The 22366-nt window shown below is 51.8% G+C and overlaps 1 pseudogene across 1 annotated transcript in view; it reads left to right on the forward strand.

Moving 5' to 3' along the window:
* LOC129564048 (melanoma-associated antigen 10-like) overlaps positions 1-21623 on the forward strand; it is a 39787-nt pseudogene extending 18164 nt beyond the window's left edge. Inside the window, exons 4-5 of the transcript XR_016036979.1 lie at positions 949-7638; positions 20965-21623. The product of XR_016036979.1 is annotated as a melanoma-associated antigen 10-like (transcript). The remainder of the gene's footprint in view (positions 1-948; positions 7639-20964) is intronic.
* The last annotated feature ends 743 nt before the right edge of the window (positions 21624-22366 follow it).

The following is a 22366-nucleotide window of genomic DNA, read 5'->3' on the forward strand; positions in this document are numbered from 1 at the left end:
GCTGCAGTCCATGGGTTTGGAAAGAGTTGGACATAACTGAGTGGCTGGGACTTCACTTCACTTGCAGTTTAAAATACTGACCAAAGAGGAGTACCTATGGGGTGCAAGGTCATTAATAGCCATCTATTAAAAAAAAAAAAAAACCTACTCACTGTGTACCAAATACTGTGTTAAACATTGTGTGTTTCTATGTGTGTGTTTACATACCCATGTACACATTATACTTCACTACAGCCTTGTGAAATAGGTGGCATAATCTTTGCCTTATAGACATGAAAGCTTCTAGAGGTTAAGTAACTTGCCCAAGGTCACCCACCTAAAAAGGAACAGAGCCAGGATCTAAACTCAGGATTTTCTACTTCTCAGTCATATTCTCCTAATCACTGGGCCTCATCTTTTTTTTTTTTTTTTAATTTACTGTTTTTTTTTTCTATTGGAGGCTAATTATTTTACAATATTATATTGGTTGGTTTTGACATGAATCCACCCCGGGTGTACATGAGTGCCCCCTCCTGAACTCCCCTCCCACCTCCATCCTCTCTTTATCCTCCCTCTGGGTCATCCCCGCACACCAGCCCCGAGCATCCTGTTACATGCATCGACCCTGAACTGGCGATTCGTTTCACATATGACAACAGACATGTTTCAATGCCATTCTCCCAAATCATCCCACCCTCACCCTCTCCCACAGAGTCCCAAAGACTGTTCTATACATCTGTGTCTCTTTTGCTGTCTCTTATACAGGGTTATCATTTCCATCTTTCTAAATTCCATATATATGCATTAGTATACTGTATTGGTGTTTTTCTTTCTGGCTTTCTTCACTCTGTATAATAGGATCCAGTTTCACCCACCTCATTAGAACTGATTCAAATGTATTCTTTTTAATGGCTAAGTAATACTCCATTGTGTATATGTACCAAAGCTTTCTTATCCATTCTTCTGCAGATGGACATCTAGGTTGCTAAATAATGTAATAAAGATATAAGCATCTGAATGCAGAGTTCCAAAGAATAGCAAGCAGAGATAAGAAAGCCTTCCTCAACGATCAATGCAAAGAAATAGAGGAAAAACAACAGAATGGGAAAGACTAGAGATCTCTTCAAGAAAATTAGAGATACCAAGGGAACATTTCATGCAAAGATGGGCTCGATAAAGGACAGAAATGGTATGGACCTAACAGAAGCAGAAGATATTAAGAAGAGGTGGCAAGAATACACAGAAGAACCATACAAAAAAAGATCTTCACGACCCAGATAATCACGATTGTGTGATCACTCACCTAGAGCCAGATATCTTGGAATGTGAAGTCAAGTGGGCCTTAGAAAGCATCACTACGAACAAAGCTAGTGGGTGATGGAATTCCAATTGAGCTATTTCAAATCCTGAAAGATGATGCTGTGAAAGTGCTACACTCAGTAGGCCAGCAAATTGGGAAAACTCAGCAGTGGCCACAGGACTGGAAAAGGTCAGTCTTCATTCCAATCCCAAAGAAAGGCAATGCCAAAGAATGCTCAAACTACCACACAGTTGCACTCATCTCACACGCTAGTAAAGTCATGCTCAAAATTCTCCAAGCCAGGCTTCAGCAATATGTGAACCGTGAACTTCCAGATGTTCAAGCTGGCTTTAGAAAAGGCAGAGGAACCAGAGATCAAATTGCCAACATCTGCTGGATCATGGAAAAAGCAAGAGAGTTCTAGAAAAACATCTGTTTCTGCTTCCTTGACTATGCCAAAGCCTTTGACTGTGTGGATCACAATAAACTGTGGAAAATTCTGAAAGAGATGGGAATCCCAGACCACCTGACCTGTCTCTTGAGAAACCTGTATGCAGCTCAGAAAGCAACAGTTAGAACTGGGCATGGAACAACAGACTGGTTCCAAATAGGAAAAGGAGTACGTCAAGGCTGTATATTGTCACCCTGCTTATTTAACTTATATGCAGTGTATGTCATGAGGAACGCTGGACTGGAAGATGCACAAGCTGGAATCAGGATTGGCGGGAGAAATATCAATAACCTCAGATATGCAGATGACACCACCCTTATGGCAGAAAGTGAAGAGGAACTAAAAAATCTCTTGATGGAAGTGAAAGAGGAGAGTGAAAAAGTTGGCTTAAAGCTCAACATTCAGAAAACTTAACATTCAGAAAAATCATGGCATCTGTTCCCATCACTTCATGGGAAATAGCTGGGGAAACTGTGGAAACAGTGTCAGACTTTATTTTTGGTGGCTCCACAATCACTGCAAATGGTGATTGCAACCATGAAATTAAAAGACGCTTGCTCCTTGGAAGTAGAGTTATGACCAACCTAGATGCCATATTAAAAAGCAGAGACATTACTTTGCCAACAAAGTTCCGTCTAGTCAAGGCTATGGTTTTTCCAGTGGTCATGTATGGATGTGAGTGTTGGACTGTGAAGAAACCTGAGCACCGAAGAATTGATGCCTTTGAACAATGGTGCTGGAGAAGACTCTTGAGAGTCCCTTGGACTGCAAGGAGATCCAACCAGTCCATCCTAGGGGAAATCAGTCTTGGGTATTTATTGGAAGGACTGATGCTAAGTAGCGTGGACCAGCCTCTATTACTCCATGTCCACCAAAGAATTCATCTCTGGTGCACCCTTTAATCTCCAGGGTCATGCTCAGCCGCAGCATGCTCAGCAACTTCTCTGTGGGACTGAACCTCATCTGAGGCAACTCAGGACACAGGAATGACGTGTCAAATGATGATTTGCTTGCTGGTGTATACGCTCAAGCAACCCTGGAGTTCTACTTGTGGGAGGGATGATGCCAGGAACAAGCAGCGCAGTGTGGAAAGCCTACCGGGTGAGGATGGGGTTGGGGACAGGAGGCCCGTGGCCACCAGAAGTCCCCCCACTGGCCTTCAGTCACCTGCTGCTCAGACGCAAAACCCAACAGTAGAGTGGGAGGGGGCAGTGAAGTGGGCCTGGGCACCTGCCAGGAGCTAGAAAGGGGAGCAGGTACTGGGGGTGGGGACAGGAGTTGGTGGGGGCAGAATCCAGAGAAGGGCAAAGGACCCCAGGAAGAGCACAAGCTTGGGAGGAGGCCCAGGCGTCCTGGGAAGGTCATGAGAGAGGGGGGTTCTGGGCCTGGGGAGGGATGAGGAGTGGAGTGCTGGCCGGTGGCCTATGGGTTTCTGAAGCAAGACACTGGGTTTCTCCAGGGTCTGCAGAAAGCTGCAGAGTGTGGGGTCAGAAGAGGATGCAGGGCTGTGGTGGGGAGTGGGGGCAATAAGCAGATTTCAGAGATGGGGAGAGGGCCTCGGGGCTTGGGGGAAGGGAGAGTGCTCCAAGGAAGAGATGGGGCGTCCAGGGAGAGGGCTCAGGATCACAGATCAGGATGGAGCCACAGGGTCTTGGGAAGAACATGGAATCCTGGGGATTTCCGAGAGGACTCTGGGGGTCTGGGGAGGGCAACTGGGTGCAGGGAAGAGCTGTCCAGCTTCAGAGAGGGCGCTAGGGTCCTGGGAAGGGGCATGGGGTCCAGGGGAGGGGCGTGTGGGTTGAGAGGTGGGGCTTGGGATTGGATCGCGGGCAAGGAATCTGGGGAGAGGTGCCGGGTCCAGGGAAGGAATTTGGAAACAAGGGTGGGGCAAGTGGTTTCAGGAAGAGGCTCGGGGTCTGAGATGGGAGCACCCAGAGTACGGGGAGGGATGCGAGACTGGGAGAGGACTTGGGGTCCCGGGGATCAACAGAGAATCCATAGGAGGAGCGCGGGGTCATGGTAAGAGATGCGGATTCCAGGGACTAACCAGGGTCGCGGGGCGGGAGCCTCAGAGGGCTGAGGCAGCACTTTACCTGCTTCGGATGGAGTCGTCCTACAGGTCCCGGCAAATGTACCACAGGATCACGCAGAGGATGAGCAGGATAGTGAAGAGGAACAGAGCCACGAAGATGGCCTTGGTCACCGGGGAGACCAGGGCATGCATGGTCTCACTGAGGGGGCGCCGCGGGGTCCTGAAGGAGGGACAGCGACGAGAGTGGTGCGGCCTGCCACCTGCACCCGTGGAGAGATGCCCTGACAGGGAAGAATCTTCTGCGGGCCAGCATCCCACGGGTGCCTGTGCCCTTGGGGCCAAGGGCATGCCCGGTCTGGTGGAGACACCAGGTCCCCTGGACCCCCAACCCACGACTCCTTCACCGTGGTGCAGCCGGGAGGCTCTGCCCTTGGACGGTGGGAATCAAAGAATCTTAAGGCTGAGGGAGAACTGTCAGGCACTGCGGGGCACCTCCAGAGTGGACCCGGGGTCTCCTTGAGGAGAGAGACTGGGGAGAGGTGTGGGGGTCTCCCCTATGTTCCCCGGGGCATCCCTAAAAGACCATCCCTCTCATCTCTGTGGCACTTCGGGAAAGGGCGTGTTGGGGAGGTCATACGCTAGTCCCAGCCCATCCCATCCCGTGCCCAGCACTACACACTGACATTTTCCTGCACACAGTGACCGGTTCCAGGGCCGTCACCATCCTTTGGTGGATCTTTAAGGAAAAGTGAAAGTCACTCAGTTGTGTCCAACTCTGTCAGTCTCCTCTGTCCGTGGAAATCTTAAGGCTACACTGGAATGGGTTGCCATTCCCTTCTCCAGGGGATTTTCCTGACCCCAGAATCGAACCCTGGTCTCCTGCACTGCAGGCAGGTGCCTTACCACGATTCTGAGACACCAGAAAATAGACTCTTGAGAGTCCCTTGGACTGACTGCAAGGAGGTCCAACCAGTCCATTCTAAAGGAGATCAATCCTGGGTGTTCATTGGAAGGACTGATGCTAAAGCTGAAACTCCGATACTTTGGCCACCTCATGCGACACGTTGACTCACTGGAAAAGAGTCTGAGGCTAGGAGGGATTCGGGGTGGGAGGAGACGGGGACGACAGAGAATGAGATGGCTGGATGGCATCACCGACTCGATGGACATGAGTGAACTCCGGGAGTTGGTGATGGACAGGGAGGCCTGGCGTGCTGTGATTCATGGGGTCGCAAAGAGTCGGACACGACTGAGCGACTGAACTGAACTGAACTGAAGAAGAGAGGAGCCAAAAGTAGCCGCTATGGGCCAGGGCTGTTTGAACAAATCCCGAGCCTTCTCAAGGTCCAAAAGGGTGCATCCACCTGTGCCTGGGGTGAGCCAAGGCCCACTCTGGCTGCTTTGTCTCCATTGCAACCCACCCTCCCCACCCCCACCCCAACTTCTGCCCTCTGCAGCCCACCAGTGGTTCTGGACCAGCAGCATCCCCATCACCTGGGTGCAGAGAAGAGAACTGAGATCTTAGGCTCCACGCAACTACACAGCGAGGATCTGCATATTAACGAGATCCCCAGGAGGGGAGGGGCTTCCCTGGTGGCTCAGATGGTAAAGCATCTGCCTGCAATGCCAGAGACCCAGGTTCGATCTCTGGGTCTGGAAGATCCCCTGGAGAAGGGAATGGCAACCCCAGGATTTCATGGACAGAGGAGACTGGTGGCTTCCTTGGGTTCGCAGAGTCAGACACGACTGAGAGACTCACACTTTCACTTTCAGGATGGGGAGGGGGCAAGTCACCACGTGTTCACTGCCACTTGTGCTGTGGTCCTCTGCCTTGTATAGTCTGTGAATGCAGGGTCATGGTGTCTCTCATAGTCAGGAAAGGCTTCCCCATTGGCTCCTGCGTGCCTGCCAAGTCGCTTCAGTTCTGTCCTGGGTTGGCAAGCGGTTCTTTAACCCCTACCGCCACCCAGTGGTGAGTAATTCGCCTGCAATGCAGGAGCTGCAGGAGAGGAGGGTTGGATCTCTGGGTCTGGAAAATTCCTTGCAGGAGGAAATGGCAACCCACTCCAGAATTCCTGCCTGGGAAATTCCGTGGACAGAGGAGCCTGGTGGGCTACAGTCCATGAACAACTTAGCACGCACGCATATTCAGAAGTAATCGAGCCTGATTTCTTCAGTGGAGACTTTCTGGAAGCTCCAGTTAGTTACTCACCTAGCAAGAGTTGGTCTCAGTTCCTTAGGAGCGTGATTTCATTCATTCTGGAGAAGAAATTTTTTCATGAACTGAAGAGCAAGGACTATGAAGAAAAAATTTGATCTTAATGATGTAAAGGAAAACAGAAGTTAGGTTTTCTCTTCCCAGCCCACCCACCTCCAAACCTCTGTTCTTGGTTTTCTCCTACTGTCTCAGGTGGAGACAGGCGGTAAATAGTGATTTCTGTGCTCTGCATGTCACCCCTGCAGTCTAGCCTGTTCTAGTGAGAGGGAGAAGTAGCGCTTTGCCCATGGGGTTGTCAGAAAACATGATTGTCAGACTTGCAAGCACTGACTGCACAGACCAGATCACATTTCACTCCCTCAGCTGCCAACATGCCACACGTGAGCCACTGTCAGAAGAGCATTGCTGTTGGAAGGAGTGAGGCCACTTGCAGTTTGGGTGAGATCCTGCATGCTCAGTCGGTCAGTTGTGTTCTACTCTTTGCGACCCCATGGACCGCAGCCTACCAGGTGGTTCTGTCCATGGGATTTCCCAGGCAAGAATACCAGAGTGGGTTGTCATTTCCTCCTCCAGAGGCTCTTCCTGACCCAGGGATCGAACCCTCATCTCCTGCATCGCAGGCAGATTATTTACCACTGAGCCACGTTGTGAAATATCTCTGAATTGGAATATCTCTGAACAGACTTAGGTCCGTTCAAGCAAGAAGTGTTTCCCCATGGTCTTTGCTGCTAAATTCCTTAAATTGTCACTGCTCTGAGTTAGTGTACCATGATTTTCTGTGCTGAATCTTTTCCTATGATGATAGCAACTTTCCTTCCTCAGCATCAGGCCAGGCCAGCAGGACCATCCAATCTGTAAAATATTAGGCACCTGCTGTGTACCGGGTATCTAGGGGGTACAGCAGTGAAGGCAGCAATCAGTAAGACAGAACCCAGGATGAGAGTCTAGTGGAGGCCCTAGAACAGCATGCAGATACCTAGGGCAGAGGCAGGTGTGGGGTTTGCCTACTCAGATCTGAGCAAGGTTCAGAAGAGAGACTGAAGAGTGAGGTCAGATAAGAATAGCGGAACAGGAGGAGGCTTCATGAAGAGCTCGCAATAGGAGAGAGAGGGGAAGGTCACTGCATGCACTGCTAACCCAGAGATGTGAAGTGCAGTCCTATGTGAGAAGTCGCAATAGGGTTATTCTGTGGCCAGAACAGAAGGTTGTGGCACAGGACAAGACAAAAGGAACACGCAAATGCAGATGCTGGTGGGGTCTCGGTGGCTGAAAAAAATGATTGAAGCTGCCCAGCTGCAGGAGAAACACCAACCCAGCACAGGGGCCAAGTGTTGTCAGTGCTTCCCCTCTTTTTCAAATTGAGCTTTAAATCCAGATTTTGATGTTGCCTCTCCGAATTTTAAGTGGCTGGCAACCACTGTGGAAAAGCTAAAAGCATCCTTTCTCTCATACTGACATGTCTCCCAGCCCCATTCCCCTACATATGACTCCCTCTGCTTTTCTCTGCTCTCCTTTCCCAGGGTCACACAGCACCCAGCCAAGATGGTACCTGTGGAAACAGGCAGTGGGTAGGAAAGGGTGAAGGGAAGAGAAAGTGCCATGGTGATGGAAGCTACCAAGCTCCGTTACTCTCCAGAGAGGCAAGCCATAAGTTCCTGGTAGGTGCTTTTTCTCTCTACCAATCAGAAATAGCACCCGTGAGACCAAGACGAACAAGTGATCTACCAATTTTATTGACATATGTTCTACATACCAGAGAATTCACTCTTCACTCATTTTCAGTGTATCATTGAATGCATCTTGGTATTCAGTGTGATGCTTACTGTAAGGTTTTCGTTGAGGAATTATGCTTCTATTCTTAGCTCATTGAATAGTTTTTATTAAAAAAGGCTGTTGGATTTCACTAAATGCTTTTCCTGTATATATTGAGGTAATCCTGTGGTTTTTGTCCTTTGTTCTATTAATGTGATACATGACACTAATTGATTTTCACATGTTAAAACAACTGCATATCTGGGATAAACCCAACTTGGTTATGGTGTATCGTCCCTCTTATGTGGTGCGGGATCCAGTTGATTAGCATATTGTTAAGCATTTTGTACATTTGTCATGATCTATCATTGTCTTTCTTTGTGATGACTTTATTCAGTTTGGCATATAATACTGGCTGTGTAAAATGAGTTGGGAAGTGTTCCCCCTCTCTTTAACATTTTGGTACAGTGTGTGAGGATCAGTGTTCATTCTTTTACTGTTTGGTAGAATCCAAAATTAAAGCCATCTGAACCTGGGCTTTTTTTTTTTTTTTTTTGCAGAAATAATTTTTACATAATTCGAAACTCTTACTTTTTAAAAAATTGTATTTCTTTTATTTTTGGCTGTGCTGGGTCTTTGTTGCTGCATGCAATCTTTCTCTAGCTGCAGCTGCTGGAGACCACTCTCTTGTGGAGCACGGGCTCTAGGATGCACGGGCTTCAGTAGTTGTGGCTCATGGGCCCACTTGCTGCCTGGCACATGAAATCCTCCAAGACCAGAGATGAAACCCGTGTTCCCCGCTGTGGCAGGCAGATTCCTAACCATTGGACCACCAGGGAAGTCCCCGAAATCCTGACTTTTAAGTTTTATTTAGATATTCTACTTCTTCTTTTTAAATATTCTTTGAACTATATCTATTGATACAAATTCATACAGCACAGAATTCATCCATTTAAAGTGTAAAATGCAATCATTGTTAGTGTGTTTGGAGAGTCAGACAAGCATAACCACAGTCCGTTTTAGAACATTTCCAGCACACCACTGAGATCCAAAGTGGATGAACATTCACAGACACTGTATCCACCACCACCTCCCCCCAGCTCACCCCAGCCTTAGGGTGTGTGTGTGTGTGTTCAGTCGCTCAGTCATGTCTGTCTCTTTGCAACCCCATGGGCTGAAGCCTGCCAGGCCCTTCTGTCCATAGGGTTTCCCAGGCAAGAATACTGGAGTGGGTAGCCATTTCCTTCTCCAGGGGATCTTCGCAAGCCAGGGATCGAACCCGCATCTCCTGCGTCTCCTGCATTGGCAGGCGGATTCTATACCACTGCGCCATGTGGGAAGCCCCCAGCCTTCAGTTCAGTTCAGTCGCTCAGTCGTGTCCGACTCTTTGCAACCCCATGAATCACAGCACGCCAGGCCTCCCTGTCCACCACCAACTCCCGGAGTTCACTCAAACTCATGTCCACAGAGTCGGCGATGCCATCCAGCCATCTCATTCTCTGTCTTCCCCTTCTCCTGCCGCCCCCAACCTTTCCCAGCATCAGAGTCTTTTCCAGTGAGTCAACTCGTCGCATGAGGTGGCCAAAGTATTGCAGTTTCAGCCTTAGGTAACCATTAATTCTCTTTCTTCATCTGTAGATTTCCCTGTCCTGGGTATTTCATATAAATGGAATCATAACATGTGGTCTTTGGTGGCTGGCTTCCTTCACCTAGCATGATGTTTTCAAGGTTCACCTACATTGTCTTTTTACATTTTGTGTTTCAAGCATTTGGTGTCACATCTAAGCATCCATTTCTGAAATCCAACGTCTTAAAAATGTACCTCTGCATTTTCTTCTGAGAGTTTTAATGGCTCAAGTCTGGGAACTGAACAAAAGGCTGTGACTCTCTGTTTTTGTGATTCAGAGTAGACTTTTGTTCATTTGACCTGTGACATCTCTGCTTAAACAGACCAACTAAGAACTGACTGGGCTTCCTAACTCTTTTACTTCTAGGAAGATCATGAGCAACTAGATAAAACCATAGAGCTGCCCAAGCCAGACTGTTCCGATTGGTGCTTTGACTCTTCTCTCCATTCCTGTAAGCAGGCCCACCTGGCCCTTGGTGGTTGTGTGCTCCCGCTTGGCTCCTGCCATCTGGGGATCTAAATACTCCCACTGCATTTAGGTTTCCCAGTTCAGCGACTGCAGTTCCTACTGTGAGTTCTGGCCTGCAGAGAAGGGCAATCACAGAGTTCTTCAAGGGTGCTGGGGCTCCCCTCACAGTCTTGGTGAAAGGCGTGTCTTCAGGACTCTCCCAGTATGGATGAGTGTGTCTTCAATGACAAATCCACACTAACAGTCAAATCTCCGTAACCCCCTGAATGCCTTCCTCTGTATTAAACCAAGCAGGTCTGACAATTCCAACTCACTCACTGTGGGCCCAGTTTTGGTCCATAGTTCAGCCTACCAGACAAACTTAGAAGAGCCCTTTCTCACTCCCTGAGTTGCGATACTAAATGCAGAATGTATACTTAGTGAATCATTTTGGCCTGATCTAGCTTTATGTGGGAAGGCTGATCCCACTGGGGGTCAGGAGGCTGCTCCCAACTGAGGATGGGGAGGATTCTTCTCCTAGAAAGGATGACTCACCAGACTTGATGGGCTCAGTGTCCCCAGCTTCATCAGGGTCTCCCCACACAGCTCTATCACAATGTACAGAATCCCATTCTTTCCAAGTCAGCGCCCTCATTTTAAAAGGAAACACCTTAGTGACAGAATATAACTGCTAGTCTAATTCAACCAGTTGCAGGATGAGCGTTCGCATGTGATCATTAGAAATCTCAACCCTGAATCTACAGGAGATAAGTGTCTCCTTATGGGTACACATAGAATCTTTTAGGTCTTTTACTGTAGACTGAGCTACTCCTTTTCTTTCACCACTCTTTCTAACTATATTGGGAGCAACCAGAAAGCTCGTTATATCTATCAGTGTTCCAGAAATGTTCAAAAGTATCATATATACAGTCACAGAACACCTTGCACCCAGCACTTCTTTTAAGTGGTTCATCAGGCATATCCAAAGCAGATATTTTGCATTTCTCTCTTGCCATAGACTATCGGTGCTGTCTTTACTGTGGAGTCATTAGCAGTTTTAACCCTAATCAAATTACAGAGCTAATTCTAGAAACCCCAGAACCAATTGAGAAAACTCATTTTTTAAATTGAAGTGGCTATACAGAACTATTTGCTACAGATGTACACTATAGTGATTTGCAGTTTTAAAGGTTATACTCCATTTATAGCTATTACAAAATATTGGCTATATTCCCCATGTTTTGCAATATATCCTTGTAACTTATTTGATACGTACTGGTTTGTACCTCTTCCTCCCCTGTCCCTAACCTGCCCCTTCCTCCTTCCGTCTCCCAACTGGTAACCACTAGTTTGTTCTCTGTGTCTGTGAGTCAGCTACTTCTGTGTTAATATTCAGTTGTTCAGTTGCTCAGTCCTGTCCCACTCTTTGTGACTGACCCCACAGAAGAGCAGGCTTTCCAGTCCTTCACCATCTCCCGGAACCTGCTCGAACTCACGCCCATCGAGTTGGTAATGCTGTCCAACCATCTCACCCTTTGTTCTCCCCTTCTTTTCCTGCCTCAGTCTTTCCCCAAATCAGGGTCTTTTCTAAGGAGCCAGTTCTTCCCATCAGATGGCCAAAGTATTGGAGGTTTAGGTTTAGCATCAGTCCTTCAAATGAATATTTAGGACTGATTTCCTTTAGGATGGACTGGTTGGATCTCCTTGCAGTCCAAGGGACTCTCCAGAGTCTTCTCTAACACCATAGTTCAAAAGCATCAATTCTTCAGTGCTCAGCCTTCTTTACGGTCCAACTCTCACATCCATACATGACTACTGGAAAAACCATAGCTTTGACTAGTTGGACCTTTGTCAGCAAAGAAATGTCTCTGTTTTTTAATATGCTATCAAAGATGGTCATAACTTTCCTTCCAAGGTGTAAGCGTCTTTTAATTTCATGGCTGCAATCAGCATCCGCAGTGATTTTGGAGCCCAAAAAAATAAAGTCCGACACTGTTTCTACTGTTTGCCCATCTATTTCCCATGAAGTGATGGGACCAGATGCCATGATCTTAGTTTTCTGAATGTTGAGCTTCAAGCCAACTTTTTCACTCTCCTCTTTCACTTTCATCAAGAAGCTTTGTAGTTCCTCTTCACTTTCTGCCATAAGGGTGGTGTCATCTGCATATCTGAGGTTATTGATATTTCTCCCGGCAATCTCGATTCCAGCTTGTGCTTCTTCCAGCCCAGCGTTCCTCATGATGTACTCTGCATATAAGTTAAATAAACAGGGTGACAATATACAGCCTTGACGTACTCCTTTTCCTATTTGGAACCAGTCTGTTGTTCCATGCCCAGTTCTAACTGTTGCTTTCTGACCTGCATACAGGTTTCTCAAGAGGCCTGTCAGGTGGTCTGGGATTCCCATCTCTTTCAGAATCTTCCACAGTTTGTTGTGATCCACACAGTCAAAGGCTTTGGCATAGTCAAGGAAGCAAGAAATAGATGTTTTTCTGGAACTCTCTTGCTTTTTCCATGATCCAGCAGATGTTGGCAATTTGATCTCTGGTTCCTCTGCCTTTCTAAAACCAGCTTGGACATCTGGAAGTTCATGGTTCACATATTGCTGAAGCCTGGCTTGGGGAATTTTGAGCATGACTTTGCTAGCTTGTGAGATGAGTGCAATTGTGCGGTAGTCTGAGCATTCTTTGGCATTGCCTTTCTTTGGGATTGGGATGAAGACTGACCTTTTCCAGTCCTGTGGCCACTGCTGAGTTTTCCAAATTTGCTGGCATATTGAGTGCAGCACTTTCACAGCATCATCTTTCAGGATTTGAAATAGCTCAACTGGAATTCCATCACCTCCACTAGCTTTGTTCGTAGTGCTGCTTTCTAAGGCCCACTTGACTTCACGTAGTGGCAAATGGGATAATATCCTGAAGTTCTCTTTCTGCTGGTTGCTGTTAGTGTACAGAAATGCGAATAGATTTTTATATATTAATGTCATATACTGCAACTTCACTGAATTCATCAGTGAGCTCTAGTAGTTTTCTGGACCAGGACACTGGGAGTTCTTTTGGCCAGAGCAAAAAGGAACCTCAAGCTGCCATGCACAGCCGAGTGGAGAAGGGGTGGGTGAGCGTCTCTCAGGAGTATGCTGGGGCAGCTAGAATATAGAGAGGAAGTGGGGGGATTCAGCGGTTGACAGGGAGCACCCTGCCACAATCCTGACAGCTGAGGAGGCAGCCGAGAGTGTTTGCGGGGTCCCAGACAGTCTAAAATGGAACTTGGCTTCTCAGGGGTCCAAGGCATCCCCGGGTCATGTGGGAGGGCACTTAGTAGTGCCCTGTCTGTCTATGGGAAACACTGGGCAATTCTGTCTAGCTCGCCCAAGCTGTGTCTAGAGACATTTAATTCAGGTGGTGTTTCAGCGCCCAGTTTGCAAGAATTGACAAGGAAGCCCACCCCTCACTGGTGATGGGAGGCTTGCAGCATGGAGCCAAGATCCACCGGGAGATCAGTGCTTATGCACCTTAGATGCAGACTTGCTGTGAGACACAGCATGCTTCCCCTTAACCATGTGGCAGACTTAAGTGTCAGGACCCTCGCCACCTCCTGTACCTCCCCCAAGTTCTCGGGACCCCATGAGGCAGGTGCCCCTAGGATTACCTGTGTGGGGAAACAGAGGCTCAGAGTGGGTGAGCCAGGCAGCTGGGCATCAGCTGGGAATCAACAAGGCAGCAGTGCCCCCCTTGGCATCTCCTCACCCAAGCCCTCTCTCTCACCCACTGGGCTGGGCTCCTGGGCCCCGGATGGCTGACACCTCAAGGTCAGAGACGTTTCTGATTCTGGAAATCTCCAGAAGATTCTCAACCCCAGGAGCAGAGTTGGGGTAAGGGGCATTATTGGGGCGGGCCACTAATGTGGGCCACCCTGCATGGCCACCTCTTTGATGCTAGAGCACCAGGCCCCAGAGCAGAATGGCAGCTTTCATGGCTTGGACACAGAGCCAGATGGAGGTCCCGTGGATGGCAGTCACAGAAAAGGGAGCCACACTGTGTGTGAAGGCCCAGGGAGACTGCCCCCTCCTGCATGCCTGGGACCTCGATGTGTGTAGCAAGGCCTTCCTGGGGTGGACAGGTTGTGGAGCCCAGAGGATGGCGGCCTGTCCTCCTTCTGTGCCCGCATAACTCCCTTGTGGCTCAGACCAGAAAGAATCAACCTGCAATGTGGGAGACCTGAGGTCGATTCCCATGTTGGGAAGATCTCCTGTGGCGGGGGGAGAGCATGGCAACCCACTGCAGTATTCTTGCCGGGAGAATCCCCATGGACAGAGGAGCCTGGCAGGCTATTGTCCATGGGGTCGCAAAGAGTCGCACATGACTGAGCAGCTAAGCACATGACTCCCAAAGCTGTGGAACAGAAGTTTAGTGCAGGGAAGCACAGGTCTTTTCCTGAGAAGTGTCCTGGTCAGCCGAGGAAGTGCAGGCCAGGGGTCGACCCCTGCATAGAAAGCAGAGAAGCTTCTGCACATGCCAAGTCCCCTCTCTGGGCCTTGTACAGACACTCTTGGGCCACTCTGAGTCATTTTCCAAGGGCGAGAGGCCATGGTGAGTTAGTGAGTGTCGAGGATGGCCAAGCTGGGGCACTGCCTCCTGTGGGACAGGGACCTGCAAAGAAGCCTAGCGATGGCTGGGTGAGGGCACCCAGGGGCCCAGCCAGGAGGGTGCTGGTTTCATAAGCCTTTTGAGACTCGGACTTTGCTATTCTCTCTCTCTCTTGGTGAGCCCCAGTTACAGTTCTGGTGCAGTCCCCTGTTTAAGAGAGACGGCCCACACCTCCTGGGGAAGATGAAGAGGAGAGGGGCCGTTAAGTCTGCGTCTCGGCAGGTGGAGGGCAGGCCGGCAGCCCTGGGTGTCCCTCCTGCGCCCTTCACCACACAGCCACAGGACGGCCTGTCATCCTGCCCTGAGGATGCTCAGGAGACCGCGAGCCACCTGGAACTCACCTCCGTCACCGCCCTGGCCAGGACCTATGCTCCCTGTTGCTGGTCCAGGGACAGCAGCCCTGCCCGCCTTGATGGGTCCTGACGCCTGGCAGCCCAAAGGCATGTAGCTGCCAGTCTCCCTAGTCCCTGTCCTGATAAGGTGGCCCTGCCCATCGAGAGCCCGAGGCTCTGCTTCACCTGGCCTCCTGCCCAGATGGTTCCTCCCGTGGTGGTGGTGGGCCCCACCGCTGTGCCCACCCAGATCTTCAGGCTGGCCCCTGGGCAGCTCCCAGTAGCCACCCTGGTGCCTCTGTGCACCATGTGGATGCCAGTCGTGGCTGCCGGGCCAGACCACAACCTGACCTTGACCTCTCAGGCCCAGAACCCGTTCTATTACTGTTCAGGCAGCCCCTCTTTCTCATAATCTCCGGCCATTCTTTCCCGTAATCCCCAAACCCCTTCAGGTGGGCCCCCAGAGGACCCCAAACATGCACCCTCTTCAGACAGATAAAGGTGGCCCTGTGGTCAGAACACTGCAGGGTGATAAAGAGGCTGAAAACACGAGGGATCTCCCGCCCAGCACACGTCTTCAGCGCCTCTGTCCTGGTCCTGGCTGAGCATTTTAGTCCCCTCAGGCAGCTGCTTGCTCACGAAGGCAGGACAGATGGCCGCCCACCCTGGCACAATGCGGGCACCTCGTACACACCTGGGGAAGACCCTCAGACACCCCGCACCCACTCATTGAGAAGACCTGTCAAAGGCTGGACAAGAGCCTGGTGGAGTGGCTTCATGGGCACAGGGACACTGTCCAGCAGGCTCCTCACTTGACAGATGAGGAGAAGTTAGGCCTACCCTTGTCAGGGGCCCCAAAAGAGCTTTTGTTGTCCTGAGACGCACAGGGCTGGAGCCCGTGGTCCCTGCTTGAGGCCTACAGCTGTTCAGTTTGGGGGCTCGCTGGTGTCTGGACAGCAGGCCCAAGGTTTGGTTTCATTGCAGGGCCTATATCTGGTAACATTTTCTTGTTTCTCTTTTCTTTTCCTTTTCCAACTGAGCACTCTGAGGGTGTCACACCTCAGCACCCTCTGCTCACTGGGGTGTCCAGTTTATACTGTGCTTTCTCTTAAAAGTGTTTGTCCTGAGGAGCATAGCAAATACCCCTCCAGGGTCTCGCTGCAGAGACAAGCTCTCCGAGATCAGGTGAGGGGAGAGCGCACACACCGGTCCTCTGGAACTAGAAGGCTGGGTCTCTCTTGTTGGTAGTCTGGCGCAGGCAGAGGAGGCCCCTGAGAAAGGCCTTGGGGCGGTGCAGGCCAGGCCTCTGTCAGCCCCGGCACTGAGCTGCTGTGACGCCCAACTAGGCTGCTGACTTCCAAGCCAAAATGCAGCCCCTTATGAAGGTTCGCTGCCTGATCAACACCTTACCTTTTGAGAAGTTTTCATTCGTCTTTTTGACTTGACTTCCATATGCCTCTTGACCTGGAATCACATGCAGATGCTTCTATTTAAAAATCACGCCTGGAAACCTCAGCATGTGTGGCACCTGCTTACCTGTAAATCTATAGAGAAAGCGGAGATGTGCAGATTGCAATCTCAAGTCATCTGCTTGTCACAAAAGGCACCTTTTATTTACAAAGTCAAGGCTGCCTGACATCAAAAGAGACTCATGTGGTACATTTTTCAGTCCGCGGTAGATTTTGACTGATGTCTGCAGAGTGAAGTGGCTAAGCACGCGTTCTCCTGGGCCAGGCAGAGGTGGCAGCCTAAGGTCACACAACAGTGGAGGGAGGGAGCATGGCCTTGATGGGCTGGCCCTGGACAGTCAAACTGTCTTGAGCCCCACGCGTGCCCAGGTCACCAGAGGAGAGGCCAGGCGGCTTCAGAGGCCCAGGATTAGTTCTGTCCCCGGGGCCACACAGGCGACAGTGTCTAGGAGACTGGAAATGCAATTCAAGCAGACAGGGTGTCTCAGAGAGGGGGCCTGCCTCACAAGTGCTCCAACTAGGTAAGGGTGACCCTGGAGGCCCAAACGGGCAGACCTGGGGGAGCCAGTGATCCATAGCCAACTCATTTCCCACCAGCTTCGCCCGAGCCTCCCTCGGTCCATTGCTCATTTTGGGTCCTCAGTGGCACCTGGGCTTCCACGGTCTGTCCCTTCACAAAGGGAGGTGCCATGGCCAAACAGGGATGAGGTGGGGAGGTTGGAAAAGGCTGATTTCTGGATGACAGAAACAAGGCTTAGCCTGCGGTGAGCAAAGCTGGCAGTGCTCTGGAGTGCCAGCTCTCTGCAGGAGGAACTGCCTGGGACTCCGTGGGAACTGTCATGAGGAAAGACCTTGGGATGGATCGAGCTACAAACTTGGAGGGGAGGCTGACGAGACACCACAGCCTGGGGCTTGTCCACGCCCGACTCCACAAGCAAGACCCGTGACCAGGCAGCAAGGTGCTCAGCCGTCCACTGAGCCTCTGGAAAGGGAGGGAGGGTCCCCATCTCCAGGGTCTGATGTCCCAACCAGGGGCCACCCAAGGCCCTGTGCAAACCCCCCAGACAACGAACTCTGCACACCCCCACCCTCAGCAAACCTGGGGATGCCGAAGCCTCGCTCAGGCAGCACCTCCGGCCTCCGAGCAGTGCTCTGAGGAGTTGTAGGGGGGCTGGGGTGCAGCCAGGCCATCGTGGGGCCTGGGCTGGAGTGTGCAGTGAGGCTGAGTCCTTGGTCCTCAGGGGTCCCAGGGGCAGGTCAGCCACCCACCCTCCTCCTGAATGTCTCTCCTTTCTGGGGGAAGAGTCTAAATTCACCCAACCAGTGGGGCTTAGAACCCACAACTCATGAGTTCTTGGCCCACAAGAGCCCCCCTGGCCACTCTGCACAAAAAGGGCCAATGGGGGGACATCCATGCAGATCAGTGGAAGAGAGCCACCGGGAGATGACCTTGGGGATAACCCAGAGAGCAGGAGTGTGAAGTTACTGTGAGCAGCCAAGACCATCTACAGGCTGCTGAGTTCTTACTAACTCACTTGCCGCTGCTTACCCTCTTCAGCTTCTGTATCATTTATGCAAAAGCTTCTGAAGTCTGGTGATGCTAAGGGGCCCCCATGGAAAGGCGAGCGATTCCCTGTGCTCCCCCCCCAAGGTCATGGGCACAGCAGTCCCCATCCAATATCTGAGCTAGGACACCAGCTTTCTCTCAAGGCTTAAGGAGGCCCCTGAAACAGAGGATCCTATGCAATACAACTCCACCCTGACTGGGACTCCTGGGGGCCCCAGTCCGGGTGGTCAGGCTGAGACCCCTCACCCCCTCACTTCCTCAGTGAACTCGGGGAGTCAGAGGCTTTGTCTTTGGGACACAGTCTCAGGTAGGCAAGAGGGAGGGGCCCAAGTCCTGTGGAGACTCAAGGTGAGGACCAGAGGAGACTGAGGGTCCCCAGAGGATGCATGTGCAGCCCTCCTAACAGCCCTGGGGGACCAGGGGGCATTGCATTCAGATGTGACATCACTGATCCTGATGGGAGGGGAGAAGTGAGGGCCTGGGTCAGGTGCCCGGTTCAGGTCAGCAGAGTGAAGGAGCCCAGCTGTGCTAGGAGTCAAGGGAGAAACTTGAGGGGGGCTGTGGGACCCCAGGCCATCCAGGTCGTCAATGCTCTCAGCCCTGGGAGACCCCGGCAGGGTTGTAGGAATGAGCTCCTACTCCTGCTTGCCTCTCAGCAGTCCTGGCTGGGGAGGGCCTGGTTCTAAGGGGAGCAAAGTCAGTGACAGACAGTGGTGCTCAGATCTGCTGCGAGTCAAAGTGAAGAGCAGGAGGAGGGTTGAGGAACTCAGGGGTCATCGTCTCAGCTCTGGGAAGCCCTGGGCTTGAAGCCCTGATGTCATGCCCACAGACTTCCCTTTGGGGTCCCAGTGAAGTGATGGCCTTGGTGTGAGGGCCCTGTCTCCAGTCTACACAAGGGGCATCCCGGACCTGCCAGGCCTCAAGATGACGACCTTGAGGGAGGACACAGGGAACCCCACAGGTCCTGGAACCTGCTTTCTGACCGAGGCAACTCTGTTGGCTGCATGAGCACAGGGTCTCAGGGACACTGGAGACTTGATATAAGGGGCGGGGCCTCAGAGATTGGGGGAGAGATTCTTAGGTTTTGAAGGAGTTTAGGTGAGGACCCTGAGGGGGGACTGAGGGGACCCTGAGCCCCAGTCAGAGGAGAATTAAGAGGAGTCGGTCCCTGCTGTTGGTCCTTGGCATCCCTGGGGTAGGATGAGTGCAGCAGACATGGTCAGACTTCCTGATATCTGGGTCCCAGACTGAGACCTCGCATATGGGGTGGGGACTCAGCAGGGCAGATTCCCAGGTCCTGCGAGGTGTCAAGTTGAGGACCCCGAGGAGGGAATAGGGGGCCGTGGACCCCAGTCAGAGGAGACCTCAGAGAAGCCTGTCTCTGTTGTCAGTCCAGGGCGACCGTGGAGTAGAATGAGTGAAACAGGCATGGTCTGACTTCCTGACATCTGCATCTTTGAGATATTGTGGCCCTGGTGTAAGGGGCAAGGCCTCAGCTAGGGAGAAGCGAGAATCCATGTCCTGCCTTGGGGCAAGGCGAGGTCCCTGAGGAGGACTGAGTGGGCCCCGAGGGAGGATTGACGAAACCCCACAGATCCCCGCCCCTGTCTTTGGCCCCGGGAGCCCTTGGGGTGAGAAGAGCACACTAGGCCTGTCTGCCTTCCTCACATGCGGGTCTCAGAGAGACTGGGGACCTCGTGAAAGTGGCGGGGTCTCAAAATGGTGGACGGGAGAATTCCCGGTCCTGTCTGGGGTCCAGGCCCCATGCGAAGAAGAACTGAAGTGGTTAGACCCCAACAGGGAGGGATCTTGGCCCTTGTGGGGACTCTTGGAGTGCCCAGAGCAGGGTGAAGAGGGTGAGCAGTTTCTTGACTGGACCTCGGGACCACAGGTGATCAGGTGGAGGAGGGCTGAGGCTTCAGGTCCACAGACGGTGGACTCCCCAGACCCTGAGGGAGGACTGAGCAGACCCCCGCTCCTGTGGTCAGTGCTAGGAGGCCAGTCAGGATGTGAGGTGGAGCTGAGGACCAAGCATCTCCCTAGCCTAGCACCCGCGGGCCACTTAGCACTTTCTGTTCAGGCTTGCATCTTGTTCTGAGTTTCCATGCAGGCCCCCAGAGTGGAGGGACCAGGTCGTGCCAGGGGAAATGTAAACACTACAAGGGGACCTCCCACCACACAACTGGGGGACCTCACAGAGTCCACCCTTCCTACCATCGGAGAAGGCTCAGGGCTGTGCCACATATACCCCTGAGCCACCCACCTCCATTTCTCTCACAGGAGCTGCAGGAACCAGGAGGCAAAGGCAGAGCTCTGAGGTCCATGTCCTGAGGTCAGAGAGCAGAGGAGCTCCAGGCAGTACCAGGAGTCAAGCTGAGGAGGGTGCCCTGAGTGTGCGCCAGGGGCTGCCCATCCCAGAACAGAGGGGAACCCACAAGGGCCTAATTCCCACACCTTGTCACCCTGGAAATCTCGAGCTGTGCTGTTTGCACCTCAGTGAGCCACCTCTGAAGGAGTCTTTGGGCCTAGAAAAGAAAACAACAGTCTCAAAGGCCCTTGCTGAATCATCTAACTTCAGAGAAAACAAAACCGAACTTTAGGTCCCTCCCTGATACTCCAGGCCGGTTGTATCTATCTGGGACTTATCATAGCCTGTCCAGAAGACTTCCACCCCCTACACCTGCCCAGAAGACTTATCACCCCCTGCCCAACTACAAATGCCATCTCTACCCAAAATATCCCGCCTGATTAACGTTTCCCTTATCGTTTCTACAAACCCCCTATAAATATGGAGCCTCCCTGATCTCTCTTGGCAGTCAGCCTGGTCGTTGGGCCGACTGTCGCCCCTCCTTGCCTGAATAAAGGTAACCTACTTCCGTTGAGGTTGTCTCTCCTTTTCTGCCTCGGCCTGAACTATACCTTACAACCTCACTTCCTCCTTCAGGTAGCCAGGGGACTGGCCACTCCGGAGGCACGCCCCTGTGAGATCTGAGAGCACCCCTCAAGGGGAGAACTGTAAGTGGCCTGTGTCAGACTGCCCAGGGTGCATTTCTCAGCCGAGGCTGCTCACACCCTGACTCTCCCCAAGATGGGTGGTCCCCATCGGTCCCCCTGCCTCACTCCTGTCTGTGGTTTGATCCCAGGCACCGTGCTTGTGGTCGAGATGAGTGAGCTGAGCAAGCCCGAGGAAGACCTTCAGGACAGAGGCGAGGCCCAGGGCCGGGTAGAGGCGCAGCTCTTGGGGGCTGAGGCAGGAGAGGCTGCATCCCCCTCAGCCTTGTCCCCTCAGTCTCCTGCTCCACCCCTGGGGAGGCCTTGCCCCAGGAAGCTCTTAATGAGATGGTGGCAGGAGCCTGGTGAAGTTCCCGTTCCTCAAGTATCAAGCCAAAGAACTGACCTCCCAGGCGGAAATGCTGAAGAAGGTCTTCAGGGATAACCAGGAGCACTTCCCGGTGGTCTTCAGCCAAGCCTCGGAGTGCCTGCAGCTGGCCTTTGGGGTGGAGGTGAAGGAGGTGGACCTCAGGGAGCACACCTACATCAAGGTCCCCACCCTGGGCCTCACCTGCGATGCGATGCAGAGCGGTGGGCAGGGCCTGCCCAAGGCCGGCCTCCTCATCCTGATCATGTGGAATGGAGACCCCGCCCCTGAGGAGGCGGTCTGGGGAGCACTTGGCAAATGGGGGTGTGTGTCGGGAGGGAGCATTGTGTCTTTGGGGAGCCCAGGGAGCTGCTGACCCAAGTGTGGGTGCAGGAGGGATACCTGGAGTACCGGCAGGTGCCTGACAACGACCCCACTCGATAAGAGTTCCTGTAGAGTACCTGGGCCTATGCGGAGACGAGCAAGTAGGAAGTCACGGAGTAACTGCTCAGAGACCATCAAAGGTTTTCCAGGGCCTTCTCACCCCCATCGGCAGAGGCTGTGAGGGAGGGGGAAGAGGATCCCTGACCCAGAAAAGTAGCCAAGTTGATCCTTCCCTCTGTTATTGAAGAGGGAGCGGTGAGCCTTCTCAGTAGTGATGGCCTGGGCCACTTGGGGGAGCCCGGGCTGTAGCATCTTTCTCTGTGATGACATGGAAATTCATCTGTTTTTTAGGAATTTTTCAAATGTGTTTTTTCAGCTTAAGCCTTAATAAACTTCAGTATCTAACTTTGTGAATGACATTGATCACACATGTATTTGTAATTAACCAGTTTAAGGACCAGAGTTTTGCTGTTTTGTAAAAGAGATTGGGCGGAGAAGGCAATGGCGAGCCACTCCAGTGTTCTTGCCTAGAAAATCGCATGGAGAGAGGAGCCTGGTGGGCTGCAGTCCATGGGGTCGCTACTAGTCGGACACGACTGAGCGACTTCACTTTCACTTTTCACTTTCACACATTGGAGAAGGAAATGGCAACCCACTCCAGTGTTCTTGCCTGGAGAATCCCAGGGACGGCGGAGCCTGGTCGGCTGCCATCTATGGGGTCGCACAGAGTCGGACACGACTGAAGTGACTTAGCAGCAGCAGCAGCAGCAGCAAAAGAGATTGGGAACTCTCCCATTTTATTT

This window comes from Moschus berezovskii, chromosome X, assembly GCF_049115385.1.
Source record: "Moschus berezovskii isolate FMDL1 chromosome X, NW_MosBer_1.0, whole genome shotgun sequence".
Classification (NCBI taxonomy): domain Eukaryota; kingdom Metazoa; phylum Chordata; class Mammalia; order Artiodactyla; family Moschidae; genus Moschus; species Moschus berezovskii.